The following is a 23,191-nucleotide window of genomic DNA, read 5'->3' as shown; positions in this document are numbered from 1 at the left end:
GAAATAGAAAGTGGGTCATAACACCAGTGCTTCACCAGAGGCTCACTGATGATGTTACCTAGTATGGTGATGAAACGTCTGAAAACGAACCTTCCAGCTCAGTGAGCAAACTTAGATCCAGAACCTCAACCTGAGCTACAAATCTTCTCAAAAATCACTAACTGAATGATTATGGCCAGTACCCCTGCAATTTCCATTCTCATTTCCTTCAATATATCTTTGATGCATCTCATCTGGTCCCAGTTCCTTGTCAATGTTAAGTGTCAATAGCTTATCCAACACTTCCTCCTTATCAATTTTGAACTCTTCCAGTGACAGAGCTTCCTCTTCTGTCACTATGACCTGAATAGCAGCAACCCCAATGCAAACTATTAACTTGACACTTCAGCCATTCCTCTGGCCTTCATGTGTAAATCCCCTTTTTGGTTTCTTTTAGCACCCTTTCATTATTAATGTGCCTGGAGAAAACATTGGGATTCTCCTTTATGTTAGCATCCAGTCTTTTCTCATAATCCATCTTTGCTTCTCTAATAGGCTTTTGCACTTCCCCTTTGATCCTTCTGTAATTTTCTTGGTTCTCAATTGTATTTTCGACCTAATACTTGTCATAAGCACAGTTTTTCTTCTTTATTTTAATTTCTATCTCATCTTTCATGCAGGAAGCTCTTGATTTGTTTGCCCTTTTGAGGATATATACCTGGACTGTGCCTGACTTGTACAGGTTACATCTTGCCAGAGCCTATCCCAAGAATCTAAAGCCTTTCTTCAGCACCATCTTTCCAGCCACACATTCAGGAGATACCTTATCCTTTTATTTCTATCATGACCAGCAGATACCAACATATCTCGAGCTCTGCTAGACATATACTTCAAAATATATAACAGCTGGTAGCAATCCCAGGATTTCTTTCTCCATCATAGAGGATCTCCTTTGGTGTCAGTTTAACTTTTTACAGAAATTCCTACTGGCTTATCTGCAGCTGACTCATCAACTTGTAACAGCAGCCACTCTCAAATCCCTAGCATCAGTTGTTACCTTGAAGAGCTTAGTTAAGTTTGGTGTAGCTCACACTTGTTCATTTATCAAAATGATTTAAACTTTTCAGAAGATGTGTAGTACTCCCCTTGGCACATTACCTTGGCTTACATTTTGAGCAAATCTGTCAGCAGAGGAGCTCTTGTGCTGAAATTTGGGTCAAGTTTGCAACAAAAACCACATATCCCCAAAAATCTCATTATTTTTCATTTGGTTTTAGGGGTGGAAATCTCCATTAATAGTTGTACTTTTGCTGTTCTTGGTAGCACTTGTCCTTGCACTACTACATGCCCTAGGTAAGTTCCTTATGCCTTTGAAAATTCATTTTTGGCAAGCTTTATCACTAATTCAGCCAATTGTAAGTTCCTAAACAAATCTTCCAGTTGTTCCAAGTGGTTGTCCTAAGTGTCACTCTATGCCAGTACATCATCAAGGTAACCAATGATTGAAAAGTTGCTGAAGCAATGTTTTAGCCTGAAGGAGTGAGATATAGTTCTTAGGACTAAAGTGATCAAAGGGTATGAGGCAAAAGTCGAAACAGGGTATTGGGTTGGATGATCAGTTATGATCGTATTGATTATTGGAGCAGAATCAAAGGTCAGAATGGCTTATTTCTGTTCCTACTTTCAATGCTTCTATGTTTCCCTAAATGGCATCACTTGACATTGGAAAAGACTGTCTGGCATGACAAAGGCCAATATCTCTTTAGCTCTCGGTGGAAAATGAATCTGCCAATATCTTTTTAATAATATATTTTGGCAAAATATCTGGCATTTCCAATCCTATCAATACAGATTTGTAAACAAGGAATTGGTTAGGTGTCTGCCTTTGTTACTACCACGACCTTTCTGAAGTTGATACAGCATCTGGGTGAACCATCAACTTTAAAACTTTAACATTGCTGGGGATCTATAGCTGCTTTGATTATTTTTTTTATTTAACCTATTTTTATCATCAACCTATTCAGAGATGTTATTGCACACCCCTGGTGCAGGTGAGACTTGAAATATGTCCGCCCAGTACAGGGGTAAGGACATACCCGCTGCACCACAAGAGGGCTCCTTATTTGGTTTTTAAAATGTATTGGATTTCTACTTTCAGCTGGGCTTGTTTCTCTGGACCTAAGTGATAAGAACGCTATTTATAGGGGAGGATTCACGTACATCTGCATTCTGTGGTTAACATTGTGCATATGGATTTATCCCGAAAGACTTCTTTAAACTGGATGAGTTATCTTGAGTATTCTTTTTGTTCTTCTGCTTCTAATATGAAAACATGGCCTTTTTATCCCTAACAATTCATTGTAAGGTAAGACGAAAGTAGTTGGTTCCTCCACTGTCCTTACTACTGACACACCTGCACTGGCTTAGAACACAAGAACATAATAAACAAGAGCAGGAGAAAACCATTCAGCCCCTCAGGCTTGCCCTGCCACTCAATAAGACCATGCCTGTGCTGTCCCAGACCTCAATCCCTCTTTCATGCCAGCTCAGCATGGCTGTCAGCTCATAAAATTGTTATGACACAGAAGGAGTCCATTCAGCCTGTTATATCTACACTGACTTTCCAAGCATTTTAAGTAAGTGCCAAACTCCTGAATTTTCCCTGTATCCCTGCAATTCTTTCAATTCAATTAATCACCCAATTCCATCTTGAATGCTTCAAGTGAACCTGCCTTCACCACACTTTCAGACTGTGCATTCCCTGATATTTCAGAAATGTATTTACCTCCTCTTTAAATACCTTTAGTGATCTAACCTCTACAATTTCCTGAGGTGGAGAATTGCAGACATTCACTCTCTGGGAGAAGAAAGTCCTTTGCATCTCAGTTTTAAATGAGTGTTTCCTTAATCTGTAACTATACCCCCCAGTTTGAGATCCCGCCACTAGTGGACATGTCTTCTCAACATCTACCCTGTCAAGCTCCCTCAGAATCTTGCATGTTTCATTAAGGTCACCCCTCATTCTTCTAAACTCTAACGAATAAAGGCCGAACTTGTTTAGCTGAGCTTGATAAGTCAACCCTTTCCATCCCAGGAATCAAGCTGGTGAATTATTTTACACAACCTCCAATGCCAGTATATCCTTTTTTTACGTGCGGGCTCCAAACTCAGTACTCCAGGTGCAGCCTCACCAACACCATGTTTTTAAACTCTAATCCCCTACTATTAAGGACCAAATTTTCAGTTACCTTCTTAATTACTTGCTGTTCCTGTATGCTAATGTTTTGTGTTTCATTCATAAGAACACCCAAATCGCTCAGCTACACTTTTTAAGAGACTTTCTCCATTTAAGTTAGCAATCTGCCTTTTTGATTTTTCCTACCAAACAGCATGACCTCACACTTTCCTACATCAAACTCTGCATCTGCCGTGTTTTTGTTCAGTTACTCAATCTGTCTATATTCCCTTGCAGAATCCTTATGTCCTCATCACAACATGCCCTCCTACTAAATTTTGTGTCATCAGCGAATCTGGATACATTACACTCTGCCCCTTCCTCTAGGTCATTAATATAGATTGTAAATAATTGATGTCCTAGGACTGATCTTTGTGGTACTCAACTAGTTATGTCTTTCCTAGGGCCTCTTTCCTAGACCTATTATTTTTGATTCTCTGTCTCCTGTGTGTTAGCCAATCCTCAATCCATGCTAAAATACTACCTGAAATACCATGAGCTCCTTTCTTATGCAATAACCTTTTAAATGGCACCTTATGGAATGACTTCTTAAAATCCAAATACATTACATCTTCCCCTTTATCAACTCTGCTTGTTATATCCTCAAAGAACTCTCGCAACTTTGCCAAACATGATTTCTCTTTCAAAAATATCACGTTGACTCTGTTTGATTCTGTTAAGCTTTTCCAAATGTCCCGCTATTTCTTCTTTCATAATAGGCTCCAGCATTTTCCTAACAACAAATGTTCAGTCAACTGGTCAAGAGTTTCCTGTTTTCCACCTCTCTCCCTTCATGATTAGAGCACCACATTAGCAATTTTCCAATCTGCTGGAACCCACTGAGTTTGGAATATTTCAATCAATGCCTGCACTATCTCTGCAGCCACTTCTGTTAAATTCCTTGGATGTAGGTCAAGTTTTGGTGTCTTGTCTGCCTTTAGTCCTATTTGTTTGTCAAATATTTTGCCCCTCGTGATAGAGACTTTCAAATTTTTTCTCCCATCAGCACCTTGCTTATCTGTTATCTCTGGGATGTTTCCAGGAACCTCTATCGTGAAACCAATGCAAAATATAGGTTTAAATTATCTGCCATTTCCCTGTTCCCTGTTATGAATTCTGCAGTGTGCCCTCCAAGGGTCCTACAGTTACTTTAGCTACTCTTTCTTTTTATGTATCTGCAGAAGCTCTTGCTTTTTGTTTTTTTTATATTTCTTGCCATATTACTTCTATAATCAATTTTCTTCCACTTTATCTGCAATTGGTTCCTAAATAATCCCTAATCCTCTGGCCTACCATTAATTCTTGCCATTTTGTATGCCTTAGTTTATGATTAGTGCTCTCCCTGTCCTCTTTCATTAATCATGAGTGGTTCATCCTTATTGTCAAGTTCTTCTTTTTGTCTGAAATAAATATTTGCTGAGCATTATGAAATATCTGCTTAAACGTTTGCCACCACTCATCCACTGACCTTCTCCTTAGGCTATTTTCCCAGTCCGCTTTACACAACTCTTTCTTCATACCTCTGTGTTTGCCCTTATTTAGGTTGAGAACACATGCTTAAAGCTAATTATTCTCTCTCAAACAATATTTAACATTCTGCCATATTGTGATCCCAACCCCTCAGAGGATCTTCAACTACAAGAACTCTTTATTAATCACACCTCATTACACATTACTAAATCTAAATAGCCTGTTCCCAGATATGTCCTGCAACGTTCTGTTCGAAGAAACATGCCTTGATGCACTCTGCAAATTAATCTTCCATGTGACCCTTGCTCATCTGATTTGACCAGTCAATATTCAGATTAAAATCACTGATGATAATTGTGCCTTCTTAAGTGCCTCCATTATTTCCTGATTTATCTTTTGTCCCACAGTGAGGCAACTCTTTAGGGGTTTATATACAACTCCTACCTGTGACTTCTTTACCTTGCTATTCCTTATTTCTACCCAAACTGATTTAACAACACAACCTATTGCACCTATATCACTACTGCCCACCTTATTGATACGTTTCTTAACTAACAAATTTACCTACTTCCTATTACCTTTTATTTCTATTCTTCCACAACAGCAAATACCCTTGAATATTGAGTTCCCCTGTCTTAGTCACACTGCAACTACATCTCTGTAATAGCTGTCAAGTAATATTCATTTATTTCTATCCGTGCTGCCAACTTCTATCTTGTTGCAAATGCTGCATACGTTCAAATAAAGAACCTTAAGCTTTGAATTTTTATCATGGTTACTTGTCCTGGTTCTAATTTCTGCTGCACTCTAAGTATATTTTCTACTTCTTCCTGTCACTCTTTGATTATCATTTGCCTCTTCGCTACCCTTCACCTCTGCTCTCTAAGTTCTTTTTGATTGTTTTCATATTTCCCTTCAGTTGAATCCTTGCCCAACATTAATTAGTTTAAAAGCACATTTACAACTGTAATTATACAATTTGCCAGGACATTGGTCCCAGCATGGTTCTAATGAAACCCATCCCAATGGAACGGCTCTCTTTCTCCCAGTAGTGGTGCAATAAATTGGACCTCATTTCTCCAATCTTTGAGCCACACATTTACCTCTCTAGTCTTATTTACCCTATGCCAATTTGCATGGGGCTCAGGTAGCAATCTGAAGAGTATTACCTTTGTGGTTCTGCTTTTTAATTTAGCCTGGAGTTGCTTGTAATCCCTCAGAATCTCTTTCCTAGCACTATCTATGTCATTGGTACCTATGCGAACCACAACTCCTACCCTTTCCACTCCAAGTTCTTATCCATCCCAGAAGAGATGTCCTGAACCTTGTCACCAGGTAGACAACACAGCCTTTGAGACTCTGTCTTTGCTGCAAAGAACAGTATCTATTTCCCTAACTATGCTATGCCTATTACTATTACATTTCTTTTTTCTCCCCTCACTTGAATGGCATTCTGGTGCTGTCGTCAGTTTGATCATCCTCCCTGCAGTCTGTGCCCTCATCCATACCAGGAAAAAGGAACTTGTGCCTGATGGACAAGGTTGAGACTCCTTCAAAGCTACATTCTGGCTCCCTATACCTGTCTTTCTTACAGCCACATCTTCCTGTCCTTGGCCACAGATCAAATTTGATGTAATTAATGTAGGGGATGGAACTGTCTCCCAAAATAGTGTCCAAGTAATTCTCTCCCTCCCTGATGTGGCACAGTGTCTGCAGTTCAGACTCCAACTCATCAACTTTGAGTTGTTCATGCAGCCAACAACTGCTACAAATGAGCTCATCATAGATCACATGCATCCACCATCTTCCACATTCTACAACCTCAACACCTCACCTGCTCAGCAATCTCTATCCTATTTAATTAATTAATTTGAATGTTAAATAACTTAAAAATGAATTTCTTTACTGTACTCTGCTGCTGTCATAATGTGTCTTGATTTAAACCACTTGGTTAAACAAAAGAGACACGTAAGAAATACTCACCAATCACCTGCCCATTTTCCTGTTACGTCACACTTTGGCTCTGATAGGTTGAAACAGGTTGAAGGGACTGTCTGCTGCCAATTTTTATCTCCTGTTGCTGCTGTCCTTCTAACATAGGTCTGCTCTTCTCTTGATGAAAATGCACTCTCTCATGTTATCTCAGAAGTTGCTGTCCCTGCTGTTTCCTCCTATTTACTAATAGATACTAAAACATTCACATTCATGTCATTCTCTGATGGAAAGTCATACCTTTCTCCAATGAAAGACTTGAGTGGCTCCCATATCTCTACTATGACTACAGATTTAGTTGCCTCATTTGAGGAAGAAGGAGTTACTTTTCATTTTCACAAGAATTCCTTGTAACTCTCAGGTGCCTTGCTTAATTACCCTGTACTCACAGCAATGTTTATACTTCATCTCACAGCCATGGTCAGAGTAACAACTGATCTTTTGCACTCTCAGTCAGGGTTCATTTTACTGCACTGGCTTTGTGTACCCTGATATGGATTTACCTCACAACTTCCAGCAATATGCATGAAGGTGTCCCAGATTATGACAATGGAAATACTGAGGCCTTTGGATATCACTTTCAGCTCAGCACTTCTCTGTCTGGCCTGCAGAGTTTCCCAGTATCGGTTCTTATTCTTGGCTATTTGACTTTCTTTCACCTTCCAACTTTCTATCTTTCTTGGGTTTGTGAGTGGTGACAGAAAGTAATGTTTGGATTTGTGGACCAGCTCATAATTATCCCTAAGGTCTCATATACGTAGTCTCTATCTTTACTGTCTGCATCCAATGATCAAAGTTATTTTGGTTTATCTCTCAAGTTCAAAAAGTAGTTCCAGGATGGTTCCGGATGTTCAAAAATATCTGTTTGTAAGCCTCAGGGATCAACTCATACTGAGAATAGTCTTTTTTTCCACTTTATAATCTATAGGAGCCTGTGAGCAATGTCCAGTTTTATTTTAGCTAACTCATCTGCTTAGCTATCTTTTCAAAAGAAATTAAAAATACCACAATGATTCCTCCATCAAATTTTGGGAGGGCTTGCACAAATTTAAATAGCTCCCCAATAGATCTTGGATTAAATTCAAATCTTTCCTCGTCAACATGTTCCATGGAGTCAGAGGCCTTTTAGTTTAGTTTCGGACTTTTAAGCTGGCATTTCCTTTCTTTCACCTTTTCCCTTACCTGAAATATTCTTTACCTGAAATGCTCTTTCCTTTCCTTTTTCCACCAGTTCAAGTTTTCTTAACATTTCTTTTACTTTCTTTATTTCAAACGGCTTCATCTGTACGTAAAATACTACTAACTCAATTGACTCACCATGTGATTTGTGTTGCTGTTCTTCCAACTTCAAATGTTGCACAGTTATCTTTCTGAGCCCCCTTATAACTCTAACCCTAATTTCTCAGCTAATTCAATCAGCCTAACCTTGGTTGTTCTTTGTAAATCATTCAGCGATAAATAGAGTCAGAGAGTCATGGAGATGTACAGCATGGAAACAGACCCCTCAGTCCAACCCATCCATGCCGACCAGATATCCCAACCCAATCTAGTCCCACCTGCCAGCACCCGGCCGATATACCTCCAAACACTTCCTATTCATATACCCATCCAAATGCCTCTTAAATGTTGCAATTGTACCAGCCTCTACCACTTCCATACGTGGCAGCTCATTCCATACGTGTACCACCCTCTGCGAGAAAACGTTACCTCGTAGGTCTCTTTTATATCTTTCCCCTCTCACCCTAAACCTATTCCCTCTAGTTCTTGGACTCCCCGACCCCAGGGAAAAGACTCTGTCTATTTACCCTATCCATGCCCTTCATAAATTCTATAAGGTCACTCCTCAGCCTCCGACACTGCAGGGAAAACAGCCTCAGCCTATTCAGCCTCTCCCTGTAGCTCAGATCCTCCAACCCTGGCAACATCCTTGTAAATCTTTTCTGAACCCTTTCAAGTTTCACAACATCTTTCCGATAGGAAGGAGACCAGAATTGCACACAATATTTCAAGTGGCCTAACCAATGTCCTGTACAGCCGCATGTTCTGATCAATAAAAGAAAGCATACCAAATGCCTTCTTCACTATCCTATCTATAAGGAAGAAACAAAGTAGAGATTTTCCTGAAATTGGCCACAAATGATCTTCACTTTGTGCATTTCACAAGAGTTAACGGTGCCATGATTGGAAAAGATCCTATACCCTTAAAAGGATAAGATTGATAATAGGTGGGTCTTTTCTTTCCTTTCCTAGTTTTGTAAATGGCTTGAAAGAGAAGTTAACTTCAAATGATTGCACAGTAATTTTGTGAATTTAAAGGGAAACATCGAAATTTCACTTGTTTTCATTTTTATTGGATGAAGTGAAATAATAATGTAAATAATAGTCTATGGTTTAATATTGTTGAAGGATTGGTGTCTATAATGAAGGCCACATTTTGTGGCTTCTAAGGGACCCAGTGCATTTAAGTGGAGTTGAAGGACTAGTTTGCTGTTGTGTGTTGTTGAGAGGAAGGTGTTTACTTTTCCATAGGCAATGTGTGGTTCGTTTCACTACTCCTTGAAGGCCGAGTTCCTCTCATTCGTAAGCAAGGCGGGTAGTGAACTATCTTCGATTATATACCAGCTCTGGAAGGCCTTAGAGTAAGTTGCCCGACTTTGGCCAGAAAGTTTGTGTGATCTGAATTAACAATGGTTAATCGAATACTGATTTTTTTTAGAAGAAATAAACGTCGTGATAGAAGACGCCGCAATATTGTTAAGAATGATCGTTGCAAGAGTGATATAGATTGCTAGATTTCGTACGATCACCTCTCAAATCAGACTGCCAAAAATTATGTTCATAAAATAAAATCCGGTGTTTCCCTTTTTTTCATGTTTAATATAGTGTAAGCATTTGATTCCTAAATTTTCATTGGAAACACCAGAATTCTATGTAGATACAGTCCAATCCCTTGTTCCTATATCAGAGTAGTTTACAAAACTTCTATGTAGAGTGTGTTATGTTTTCTAAAATGACGTTTGTGAAAATGGCACATCTTAAATAAAAATGAGCGATTTCCATTTAATAAATGGTATTTAGTATTCGACGAGGCATGGAATGAGTTTTTCAAATTTTGTTGTCAAAGGCGCCTATGATACGCCTTGTTTTAGCTTGGAGTCCCTCTTGACTGGGAGGACCTAGTTTAATGCTCTTTGTCGTGAAGTTACCCTTGACTGGGAGGACCTGCGTTGAGCCTCTTTGTGTTGAAGCCTGTGAGGGAAGGAACTGAGCAGAACGGAGCTGTGCTGTATAGGTAAACCTACCCGTGGTTTGTGAGTTTTGACACATGTTAAAAGCTTCGGGGTCATTGGAATCATTCCAAGATTTATATGTGCATACGCTGTACTTAGAAGATTCGTGTTTGTTTGTGAGCTGGGGGTCATTTTAATTTGTAACAGGAAGTCGAGGCCTAAAGGCGCCATTACAGCCTGAAATCCAGCGAACGCGTTTGCGAGGCACTTGGTTCAACAGTAATCTGGAGCGACCGCGGCTGCCGAATCACATTGTTGGATAAATTTAATCTAATTCGTATAATAATAAATTGCTGTTTACTTGAGTTCGCTAATTGATTTCAGATGGAATTTTTACGAAAATACCATTCATATTTTTTGAACAATAAACCTTTCTGAGGGTTGGTGGGAGCCGAATCTTCAGAGATGGCCTTGTACCTGAGTGTTGTCAGCTAAAGAGCTTTTTCTTAACTTCGATAACCAATATTTAGAAGTTGATCTCCTTCGGTGTTGCTCAAGACATCTTTAAAAATCGCCTTTCCTAAGTGATTTCTGTTTCTCTTGTACCCCGTCTGTTTTTTTTTCTTTTGCTCTGCTGGCCTCTATCTACCTATCACTAGGGTTTCTAGTTGGTTTTGCTTGGTTTTTTAAAAAGTTTGTTCAGTGCTTTTAGTTGGAGGACCTTCTCTAATTTATCTTGTGGGAAAAAAAGATCGCTAGGGTTAGTGTTCTAGTTCTCGCCATAGTCCACAGAGCCCTAATTTCTCTCTCTGATTGCAATAGTTCTAAATCAATATTTATCAATCTATTCAGACAAGTTATGACACACCTCTGTCAGGTGGGATTTGAACTCAAGCCTTCTAGCTATACCATTGTGGCATAATACCCTCATACTGTTTAACTAATTCTTTTGAATGAACTCTATTTTCAATTTACTCTATCAATCCTGGTACAATTTCTCCCTGCTGGCTAATATCTCAGTGATAACAGTAGGAACTGATGTGAAGTACAATTTAAATACATTCCCTGTAAACTGAATACTGTGCAGATTTAATTGATCAGTGATGTGAATTTCTGCTAATTGGGCCTGTTTAGAATCAGAGAGAGGTACAGCATGGAAATAGACCTTACTGCTCAACTCTTCCATGCTGTCCGGATATCCTAAATTAATCTTGTCCTCTTTGTTAGTATATCCCTTTAAACCCTTCGTATTCATATACCCATCCAGATGCCTTTTAAATGTTGTAATTGTACTAGCTTCCACCACTTCCAGGTGCGCACCACCCACTGAATGAAAAAGTTGCCCCTTAGGTCCCCATTAAGTTTTTTTTCCCCCACACCTTAAACCTGTGCCTTCTAGGTTTGGACTCCCCTACCCTAGGGGAAAAAAAGCCTTGGCTATTCACCCTATCTATGCCATCATGATTTTGTAGACTTCTGTAAGTTTACCCTTCAGTCTCTGCTCCAGGGAAAGTATAGCCCCAGCCTATTTGGCCTCTTCCTCTAGCTCAACACAGAGGGTGGTACGTGTCTGGAATGAGCTGCCAGAGGATGTGGTGGAGGCTGGTACGATTGCAACATTTAAGAGGCATCTGGATGTGTATATGAATAGAAAGGGTTTGGAGGGATATGGGCCAGGTGCTGGCAGGTGGGACTAGATTGGGTTGGGATACCTGGTCGGCATGGATGGGTTGGACCGAAGGGTCTATTTCCATGCTGTACATCTCTATGACTCTAAATCCTCCAACCGTGGCAACATTCTTATAAATCTTTTCTGAACCCTTTCAAGTTTCAAACATCCTTCCTATAGCAGGGAGACCAGAATTGAATGCAGTACACCAAAAAATAGCCTAACTAATGTTCTGTACAGCTGCAACATGACATCCTAACTCTCAAACTCAATGCACTAATAAAGGTAAGCATACCAAACACCACCTTCACTATTCTGTCTACCTGTGACTCACCTTCACTATTCTGTCTACCTGTGACTCCACTTTCAAGGAACTTTGGACCTGTAGTCCAAGGTTTCTTTGTTCAGCAATGTTCCTCAGGATCTTACCGTTAAGTATTGTAAGTCCAGCCCTGATTTGCCTTTGCACAATGAAGCACCTCCCATTTATCTTCACCTGCCACTCTTCAGCCCATTGGCCCATCTGATCATTGCCCTGTTGTACTCTGAACTAACCTTCTTTCCTGTCCACTGCAGCTCCAATTTTGGTATCATCTGCAAATTTACTAACCATGTTTCTTATGTTTACTGCAAATCATTTATTTAAATCACAAGCAGTAGTGGAAGGCCTCCAGTCTGAAAAACGACCCTCTACTACCACTCTATGTCCTCTCTTCAAATCTGTTGATCTTTGTACTCTTAGCAGTGAAATTAGTAAATAATTCTGTATATTTTAAAGTAATTTTAAGATTTAGAATTGGGTTACTCATTGATGCTATAGAGTCATAGAGATGTATAGCATGGAAACAGACCCTTTGGTCCAACCTGTCCATGCCGACCAATGATTGGAAATATTTAATTGTGGGAACTCAGTTTTTAGTGGTATTAATAAAACTGTGAGGTTGCTATTCATTAAGGAATATTGTTAATGCATAAAACAAACTTTCCAAAATACTGATTGCATTGGCTCTGTTTTCGATCTTGATGATGTACAAGTAAATTTGAGTGGAAACTTAAGCAAAAAAAGTCTGTTTGGAAAGCTAGTACCATGTGGGGACAGATTTCCCAATACAGGCACTATGCTCCATCCCATCTCTGACACCAGCCCCCACCCTACCTCCTGCAAAAATTCCATCCCGTATTCCCAATTCCTCCACCTCCGCCGTATCTCCTCCCAGGAGGACCAGTTCCACCACAGAACACACCAGATGGCCTCCTTCTTTAGAGACCACAATTTCCCTTCCCACGTGGTTAAAGATGCCCTCCAACGCATCTCGTCCACATCCCGCACCTCTGCCCTCAGACCGCACCCCTCCAATCGTAACAAGGACAAAACACCCCGAGTGCTCACTTTCCACCCTACCAACCTTTGCATAAACCAAATCATCCGCCGACATTTCCGCCACCTCCAAACGGACCCCACCACCAGGGATATGTTTCCCTCCCCACCCCTTTCCGCCTTCCGCAAAGACCGTTCCTCCGTGACTACCTGGTCAGGTCCACGCCCCCCTACAACCCACCCTCCCGGCCTGGCACCTTCCCCTGCCACTGCAGAAATCGCAAAACCTGCGCCCACACCTCCTCCCTCACCTCCATCCAAGGCCCTAAAGGAGCCTTCCACATCCATCAAAGTTTTACCTGCACATCCACCAATATCATTTATTGTATCCGTTGCTCCTGATGCAGTCTCCTCTACAATGGGGAGACTGGACGCCTCTGAGCAGAGCGCTTTAGGGAACATCTCTGGGACACCCGCACCAATCAACCACACCACCCTGTGGCTCAACATTTCAACTCCCCCTCCCACTCTGCCGAGGACATGGAGGTCCTGGGCCTCCTTCACCGCCACTCCCTCACCACCCGATGCCTGGAGGGAGAACGCCTCATCTTCCGCCTCGGAACACTTCAACTCCAGGGCATCAATGTGGACTTCAACAGTTTCCTCATTTCCCCTTCCCCCACCTCACCCCAGTTCCAAACTTCCAGCTTACCACTGTCCCCATGACTTGCCCTACCTGCCTATCTTCTTTTCCACCTATCCACTCCACCCTCCTCCCTGACCTATCACCTTCATCCCCTCCCCCACTCACCTATTGTACTCTATGCTACTTTCTCCCCACCCTCCTCTCATTTATCTCTCCACCCTTCAGGCACTCTGCCTGTATTCCTGATGAAGGGCTTTTGCCCGAAACGTCGATTTTCCTGCTCCTCGGATGCTGCCTGAACTGCTGTGCTCTTCCAGCACCACTAATCCAGAATCTGGTTTCCAGCATCTGCAGTCATTTTTTTTACCCAGTTTTATTTTTGATATTATCTATGAGGAGCTGTCTTATAGAACTTGCTGAATGTTGTAAGATGATAAGATGTGGAAGAAGTAAGCTCGTTCAGTGTGATCATAGTTGATCTGAACATCTTCAACTCCACTTTCCTGCCTTTTTCTCAATCCTTGATTCCCTTAATGATTAACAATCTTGTTTTTCTCAATCTTGATTGAACTTAATGGCCCAGCCTCAGCAGTAAAGAATTCTGCAGATTTACTACCCTCTAGGAGAGGAAATTACTCCTCATCTGATTTAAATGAGCAACTCCTTACTCTGAGATTATGCCCTCTGGTCCTAGTATGTCCTACCAGGGGAAAGAAACTTTCAACAATGTGAAACACACAGACACGCTACAGAGATGGACGCATTCTTTGTCTCTCTCTCTCTAAGAAGCTTCTGTTAATAAGGTCTATTCTCATTCAAGTCCGCTCCCCGTTCAGAAAAACTAGGCAGCAGCACACTACACGCGAGCCCCTGCACATCCCTAACCGCATCCAACACTGCCCCCTATGTGATCCACGTCCAACATTACTCCCCGCTCTCCCTTCCCCTGCAACCCTGTCCAACACTGTCCCTCCCCACCACACCCCCGGGGAAGCCGGACTGGACACCAATGACAAGACTGCTGCTGCTGCTGCCTTTTGGGGGAGGGGGGTCTCCAAATAGTGTACACACAGCCCCACACACAAATTTTCAGTGCAAAGTTTTTGACAGGTTCCACCTTTGCCCTGTACAGGATGATGTTGGAGAGATAATCTGGCGAAGGGGGGGTTTAGGGTACACGCCTGTTTAGAACTGCAGAGAAAATTGGGGGGGGGGGTGGAAGCTCAGCGCATGGAGGTCAGACATTTGGGCTGCCATCAGTGCAAGACTGTTCTCGGCAGCATTTCAGTAAGCCGAGTTCACTTTTAATCACTTTAAACAAAAGACACGATCAGTGTTAGAAACACATCTTTGATGTAATGTTTCTATCGGGATCTCGAGATCTCCTTCGGATAATCTGATATTCGGACAATCTAGGTCCCTCTGTATATGTTTTCTTTGAAAGAACCAGAATTCTCCAGGATATCCAGATGTGGTCTCACTTGTGCCTTGTCTCGTTTTAGCAATATTTCCCTATTTTTATACTATTTCCTTTCAAATAAAGGTCAGCATTGCATTTGTCTGCCGTAATACCTGCTGTACATGCATGCTGGCTTTTTATGATTTATGTACAAGAGCCCCAAATCCATCTGTTGCTGCTTTCTCCATTGAAATAATATTTTATTGCTCTATTCTTCCTGCTAGAGAGTATAACCTCACATTTTCCCATATAATATTCCAGCTGTCAAGTTTTTGCCCATTCACTTAGCCTGTCCAGAACCCTCTGCAGACTTCTCGCTATTTGCCTTTCCAATTGGTGTCATCTGCAAAGTTGGTACATTAATTACCATCCTGAAATGGTAGTATTCGAACTCCCTGTCTCCTATGAGAAGCCATTTCTCGCTATTCCTTTTCACACATTTAAAGATTCTCTTGCCTTTTTTTATATTACTTATTAGTGTTTTTGCTTTCAGAATTAGTTCAGAAAAATTAAAAGGCTGATGCAGATATATTAAGTTATAAATCACACAACACCAGGTTATAGTGCAACAGGTTTGTTTGGAAGTACTAGTTTTTGGAGCACTGCTTCTTCAGGTAGCTGTGCACCAGAATCTGTGTCTTATGATCCTACTTCACAGCTATCTGAAGAAAGAGCAGTGCTCCAAAAACTAGTACTTCCAAACAAACCTGTTGCACTATAACCTGGTGTTGAGAGATTTCGGACTGGGGTGGACAAAGTTATAAATCACACAACACCAGATATCTCTCGTGAACTTAAAATTCAGGCCTTATAAACATGTTGAACCACAAAAGGAAAATATTATTGAAGGGAATTTGAACCAAAACAAAGGAACATTGTCCTTTATTTCAAAGGGAATGTAATATAAGAGATCGGAAGTCTTGCTAAAGTTATACAAGGCACTAGTCAGACCACATCTCGAATACTTAAGACCGTTTTCGTCCTTTTCTCAAAGGAAAGATAAACTGCCATTCAAGGCAATCCAGAGAAGATTCACTCAGTTGATACCAGTAATGGAAGGAATGTCTTATGAGGCTGGTCTGTGCTCATTGGAATTTAGAAGAATGAGAGATTACCTTATTAAAATAAGATTTTTTGGGGACTTGACAGGCTAGATGTTGTGAGTTTGTTTTCCCTTGTGGGAGAGTTGGATCAGTGGGCATAATCTCTGAATAATGGTTTGCACACTTAAGACACAGATGAGGAACTTTTTTCTTCTGCAGAGGGCTGTTGAGTCTGGGTCATTAAGTATATTGAAGGCTGAAACAGATTTTTAATCATTAAGTGAAACAAAGGCAATAGGGAAAAGGCAGGAAAGTGAAGTTGAGGATTATTAGATCAGCCATGATCAACTTGTGGACCAGACCAGCCATCGGGCTGAAAGATCTTTATGGTCTCTGTGCACTGGCCTTGTTCTCCTGTGGTTTCTAACTTTGCTTCTTTTGAAGAATCTCATGGTCGTGTTTTGGAAACGGGGCACTTGATGTTATATATCTGGCATGATGTGGAGGTGCCAGTGTTGGACTGGGGTGGACAAAGTTATAAATCTCACAACTCCTGGTTATAATCCAACAGATTGATTTGGAAGTACTAGTTTTTGAAGCACTGTTTCTTCGTCAGGTAGCTGTGGAGCAGGATCTGTGTCTGATGATCCGACTATAACCTGGTGTGTGCTTTATAACTTTGTCCACCCCAGTCTGAAATCTCTCAACACCAGGTCATACTTCCAAACAAACCTGTTGCACTACTAGTTTTTGGAGCACTGCTCTTTCTTCAGGTAGCAGTGGAGTAGGATCATAAGACACAGATTCTGCTGCTACCAAACAAACCTGTTGCACTATAACCTGATGTTATGTGATTTATAACTTAATATAACTGCATCAGCTGATTTTGTGTCCATAGTTAAAGTAGAAAAATTTTATGTGGAAGTTGAATCTTGTCTATGGCCAGTAGATAGAATTCCTCAAAATAACTTGTTAGTTTTTAATCCTATGAATTGTTTTCACCTGCTTCATCAAAAATCCTCCCTTGATGTTAAAATTGTAAGTGATCCTGTCTGTTTACGAACACAACTCTAATGAAGCATCCAACCGATGAGTATCTCCAATAAGAAAAGGCCCAACTATCTTCACAACGTTGTGGCATCTATTCTGCCACAGTCTTCTGCTAAAAGTATTCTGGATTAGTGGTGCTGGAAGAGCACAGCAGTTCGGGCAGCATCCGAGGAGCAGGAAAATCGACGTTTCGGGCAAAAGCCCTTCATCAGGAATAAAGGCAGAGAGCCTGAAGGGTGGAGAGATAAGCTGGTGGGGGTGGGGAGAAAGTAGCATAGAGTACAATAAGTGAGTGGGGGAGGGGATGAAGGTGATAGGTCAGGGAGGAGGGTGGAGTGGATAGGTGGAAAAGAAGATAGGCAGGTAGGACAAGTTATGGGGACAGTGCTGAGCTGGAAGTTTGGAACTAGGATGAGGTGGGGGAAGGGGAAATGAGGAAACTGTTGAAGTCCACATTGATGCCCTGATGTTGAAGTGTTCCAAAGCGGAAGATGAGGCATTCTTCCTCCAGGCGTCTGGTGGTGAGGGAGCGGCGGTGAAGGAGGCCCAGGACCTCCATGTCCTTGGCAGAGTGAACTTGCCTCCATGCTCTAGGCAATGCATTCCAGATCTATATGTGTGTCAGGTTTCTTCAATTCATTAAAACCGTATGATCCTGATACACTGAGGAAAAAGCAAGTGCTGGGGAGTAAATAGGCAAGATGGTATGGGCTAAGTCAAGTTTGAGGTACTGTCTGCTTTTTCTTTCTTTCTTCTTCACTACTATGTTATCATGTATGCTGCAGATGCACTTAAAAATAGAGTGCAAATGGAGCTGATTTAAAAAGCAAAAGAAACTCAAAGAATTGTGATACTAGAAATTTGAAACACAAACTGAAATTGCTGGAGGAAGCTCAGCAGGTCTGGCAGCATCTGTGGAGAGTCAACGCTTCGAGTCCAGTGCCCCTTCAGAGTGTAACCTGTATGCCTCACTCTGTCCAAGCACACTATGATCTGTATGTCTTTGCTTACTATGATCAGCCTGTACTGCTCAAGTTTTTCACTGTACTTGGGTACATGTGACAATAATTCAAATCAAAATCTGATAGCTGGAAAAATGTGCTATTTATGCTTGGGGGAAGGGGACATCAAGAAAGAGAATGACAGTAAGGAGACAAAGATATTAGTGATGGTCTGCTCGGGAGGGAAAAAAAAGCTGATACCTATGACCATAGGTAGATGAAAATGGGTTGGGTATGCTGAAAGCAGCCAGTGTGACAACAGGGCCTCAGGTGTAAGTAAAAAATGTGGAAGAAGGTGGTCAGGTTCTAAAATTCTTGAACTCTATATAAGGTCCTGAAGGCTGCAGGGTTCCTAAGCAGAAGACAAGGTGCTGTTCTTCCAGCTTGTGCTAAGCCTTGGCGCACTGCAGCAAGCCCAAGACAGAAATGTTGACCAGAGAACACAGTGGTGTGTAAAAGTAGCAGGCAACTGGAAGCCTAAGGGTCATTTTTGTGGACAGAATTTGGGTGTTTTGCAAAGCAGTCACCTAATCTGTGTTTAATTTCTCACCTTACCCCAGTTCCAAACTTCCAGCTCAGCACCATCCTCATGACCTGTCCCACCTGTCCATCTTCCTTCCCACCTATCCGCTCCACCCTCCTCTCCAACCTATCACCTTTACCCCTTCCTCCATCCACCTATTGCGCACTCAACTGCCTTCTCCCCAGCCCTGCCCCGAGGCTTCCATCCTCATTCCTGATGAAGGGCTCCTGCCCGAAATGTCGGTTTTCCTGCTCCTTGGATGCTGCCTGACCTGCTGTGCTTTTCCAGCACCACTCACCACTCTAATCTTGATTCTAATCTCCAGAATCTGCAGTCCTTAGTTTTGCCAAAACCAAAATGGTGTCCAGTCCCTTCCCACTTAACTTGATCCCACTGATGCTTTACCTTATTCGTGAGTTTTGAGAAGATTTGTAACTCAGGTTGAGGTTCTGGATGTAAGTTTGCTCGTTGAGCTGGAAGGTTCATTTTCAGATGTTTTGTCACCATACTAGATAACATCAGTGAGCCTCTGATGAAGCACTGGTGGTATGGCTTGCTTCTTATTTGCTCTTAGTTTTCCTTGGATTTGTGATGTCATTTCCGGTTCTCTTTCTCGGGGCGGTAAATGGGATCCAAGTCAATGTGTTTGTTGATAGAGTTCTGGTTGAAGTGCCACACTTCTAGGAATTCTGCCGCGTGTCTCTGTTTGGCTTGTCCTAGGATGGATGTGTTGTCCCAGTTGAAATGATGTCCTTCCTTATCTGTATGTGAGGATACTCGTGAGACAGGGTTGTGTCATTTTGTGGCTAGTTGATGTTAATGTATTCCGGATACATGCCTAGAAGCATAGAGTTCCGGTTGGAGTGCTATCAACAAACACATTGACTTGGATCCTATTTACCACCCCTGAGGGGGGGAAAAAAAAGGAAATGACATCACTAACCCAAGGAAAACTAAACAAATAAAAAGTGGGCCATACCACCAGTACTTCACTGAAGGCTCACTGAAGATGTTATCTAGTATGGTGATGGAACATCTGAAAACAAATCTTCCAGCTCAGCGAACAAACTTACATCCAGCTTTACATTATTTTCAAAATCTCCAGGTTGCAGGTACCGGCTGCCACCTCTTCACCATGGATGTGCAGTCCTTCTTACATGCCCATCCCCACTACCCTCCTCTATTTGGCCGAGCAGGTCTTCACTTTGAAAAGCTTCTCCTTTTTAACTCCTGTCTTTTACAGCAGGTCTTTTACAGGGGTGGCCATTGGTACCCGTATGGGCCCCATTTATGCCTGCCTCTTTGTGGGGCATGTAAAGCATTCTTCGTACCAGTCCTACTCTGATCCCCACATATACCTCTTTCTAGTGCATCAGTAACATCGTTGCTGCTTCCCTGCCTCATTCTGAACTGGAAAAATGTATCAATTTTGCTTCCAATTTCCACCCTGCTCTTGCCTTCACCTGGTGCATCTCTGACTCTTCCCTTTTGTCGACATCTCTCTTTTTCATTTCTGATAATAGGATGGCAACTGTTAACCACTGCAAACCCTACAATTCCCACAGTTGCCTGGACTATACATCCTCACACCCTGGTGTCCGCAAGAACTCTTTCCCATTCTCCCAGTTCCTCTGTCTCCATCCCATCTGTTGTGATGATGCCACCTTCCAGAGACAGATGGGCCTCAGAAAAGTCCCCCTTTTCCCTCAACTGAGGATTCCCTGCTACTGTGGTTGATAGGCCCTCAGCTGTGTCCGATCCATTTCCCGCACTTCTGCCCTCGCCCCTTTTCTTACCCTCTTACAACACCAATAGCGTCTCCTGGTCCTTACTTTCCACCCCACCATCATTCATTTCCCAAGGATCATAAGCCACCATTTCTGCCAAATCCAGTGAGATGCTCCCACTTGACACACATTTCCCTCTCGTCCATTGCCAGCATTTCACAGAAGCCATTCCATCTGGGACACCCTGGTCCACTCCCAACACCACCTCGTACCCCACCCTCCACAGCAGCTTTCCATGCAGTTGCAGAATGTGCAACACCTGCCCATTTTTGTCCTCCTTTCTCACGATCCAAGTCTCCAGACATACCATCAAGGTGAAGCAGCGATTTACCTGCACCTCACTCAATCTAGTATGTGCTGCTCACAGTGTAGTGCCCCCTCCCCTCAAAACAGCCAGCCAGCATAAATACTACCTTTTCCTAGCTACTATTAGTTCTGAGGAATGGGGACTGAACTCAACGTTAACTCTGCTTTCTTTCCACAGTTGCTGTCAGATCTGAGTTTCTCTAGCAATTTCTGTTCTGATTCAAATGCAGTTTTGTCATGTTATAGCTGTTAACATTAGTGTTGAAACTACTTTCACTGGAAACATGCATTTTCCACTCTAGCACCCAAATCTCAGAAACCTTCTCTCTATTGAGCAACATCACTGGAGATCTGTTTGGGTAGGATTGAATTTCCCACTTAATTTCATGAAGTTTTAACTACAGTAGTTTACATACGTAAATATTGTCTTGCCTCACCCCTTGTAAGTTGCTGGATTGACATCTTAGCAGTAAGACTATAGCAATAAATAAATGACTTTGGGATGGAGCATGAATGCGAGCAAGATCACTCTATGATCCACTTGAGTAATATCTTTCTGTTGCAATATGTTGTGCAGGTAAGTGATGACTGCTTTTTTTTCTTTTGCACAATGATTCTCATTGATACTTGTCCCAAAACCGAAAAAAAACGAACGTTGATGTAGCAAAGCCATTCTTGCTTGAAATCTTACATTTTCCTGTCTGTTGTGTTATTTTCACTCGGAGTATACACTTGGATGTCTAAGTTATGATGCACGCTGTTAGTTTGAGCTAAATTAGCGCTTTCATAAAAACAGGTTAAAATGTCAGGCTAGAGGTAATGCAGCTTAATTTGTAATAGCCACTCTGTGGAGCCAGTATTCTAATTAGTACGTGTAACAATTTGGTGCACTGCCATCTTCCATGCTGCTTATTTAAAGTTCACTTGATTTCCCTCAAAGGTAATTTGAAATTGCTCAAAGTTTATGACGATTCATTTTTGATTTTACTTTCATTTACTTTTGAGAGTGGCAGTGTTAAGTTTAAAAAGTAAAATTTCTGATGTCGACGTGGATTAGAAATAAATAGTCTTGGCGCATAAAGGCCTTGATCAGTTGAGAATTTAGCAGACTAAGCACATGTTTTTTTTGCAATATGGTAGGGTTGAATGTAGTGGCGGCCAATTTTCTGCAAGTTTTAACAAGAATACACAGAATTCAGCTACAGTTACACCATTTTTATGAAAATGTCTCATCGTTTTGCTGGCTGTGTATATTTTTATCCTGATTTAAAAAGAAATTTTAAATGGTTTATACCCAGGCTTTTATTTAAAGATACAAGTGTCTTGAATTTTATTTCACTGATTCTGCCTCACCTTATTGATGTTTCCATGTTACATGAGAACAAACAGAATTGTCCTCCGCTCGTTAGATAGGTTAATTTATTGATCTATTGCCTTCATAAGAAGTGAAACAGTAACACTTCCAATTGCCTTCTGGGTATTTTTCCCCCACAGACCAATTAGTGTTGGACTGCTTTGCTAAACTATACTTGGAAATGTGCGACATGTAAATTGTCGCAACTTGTATTAACAAGTTTCACCATTAGAATGGTTACATGGTGCTAAAGTAAAAAAGGTGGCCTGACACTACGAAATGCATCAGTGGTATATGACCAGTTTATATCCTTTGGAGCCACAAAGTCTGTAGTTGCTACTGTGCTTTCAAGGGAGGTGTGATGAAGTTTCTGATTTTCACCAATGGGCAAGTCATTATGGGTCTTCCAGACATCTTCCAATGTCTGATTAGGAAAGCATACCATTGCTGAACTTTAATGGATCTGACCTTAAATGCATTGCTGAGTTTTGTGTGATGTTCAATAGGCTAATAAGATTCCAAATTCAGTCCCTGACCTTGCTGATGTTGATCTCAGTCAATTAACTGCTTTAATTGTTCTCAGGTAATAGAAAGGAGATCCAGCCAATTTTTCTGCTTCTAATTGACAGTCCCTGATCTCTGTATGGTGCACATAGATGTTCTATTCAATATTATCGATAGCAATAAGTCAGAGCACCCTTATGATTCAACTTGTTTAGATGTCTATGAAGCCTAAAGATCCCTGATTTTGATTGGTGTTCAGTGATGAGTTGGCTAATCACTGCCAGCATAGAAGTAGAGTTGATACAGTTTTGTCTCTGGCCTTCTGGATTATGGGGCAATAAAGTCTCATGCCTGATCATTTTCCAGTGAGCCCTCCAGTAAGTGTATGCGGTGATCATTGGATTAGGTTTAGCTTAGCTTCCACAAGTGAATGGGATGCCTTTTTAGGTCCACACATAATGAATGTGCATCTGAGCGCAATGTCAGAAATCTGGTACATCTGGTTCATTCAGGAATGGAGAAAAACTTGGTCAGGGTAGAAAGCTGAAATTCCATCAACTCTTATTACATGTATGTCTTCCATTAATGGTTTACTTTCAATGAATGTTTTAATCATTGAGATGAG

At 41.5% G+C, this 23,191-nt stretch overlaps 1 protein-coding gene across 6 annotated transcripts in view; it reads left to right on the top strand.

The window, feature by feature from the left end:
• Positions 1 to 23,191, top strand: part of LOC122543347 (zinc finger CCCH domain-containing protein 10-like) — a 141,005-nt gene that overhangs the window by 45,571 nt on the left and 72,243 nt on the right. The gene's annotated exons all lie outside the window — the stretch shown is intronic.

This window comes from Chiloscyllium plagiosum, unplaced genomic scaffold (assembly GCF_037043375.1).
Source record: "Chiloscyllium plagiosum isolate Xiang-an unplaced genomic scaffold, Cpla_swu_hap1 HiC_scaffold_53X, whole genome shotgun sequence".
Classification (NCBI taxonomy): Eukaryota; Metazoa; Chordata; class Chondrichthyes; order Orectolobiformes; family Hemiscylliidae; genus Chiloscyllium; species Chiloscyllium plagiosum.
The sequence above is the reverse complement of the archived record's forward strand: the minus strand, read 5'-3'. Positions and strand labels throughout refer to the sequence as shown.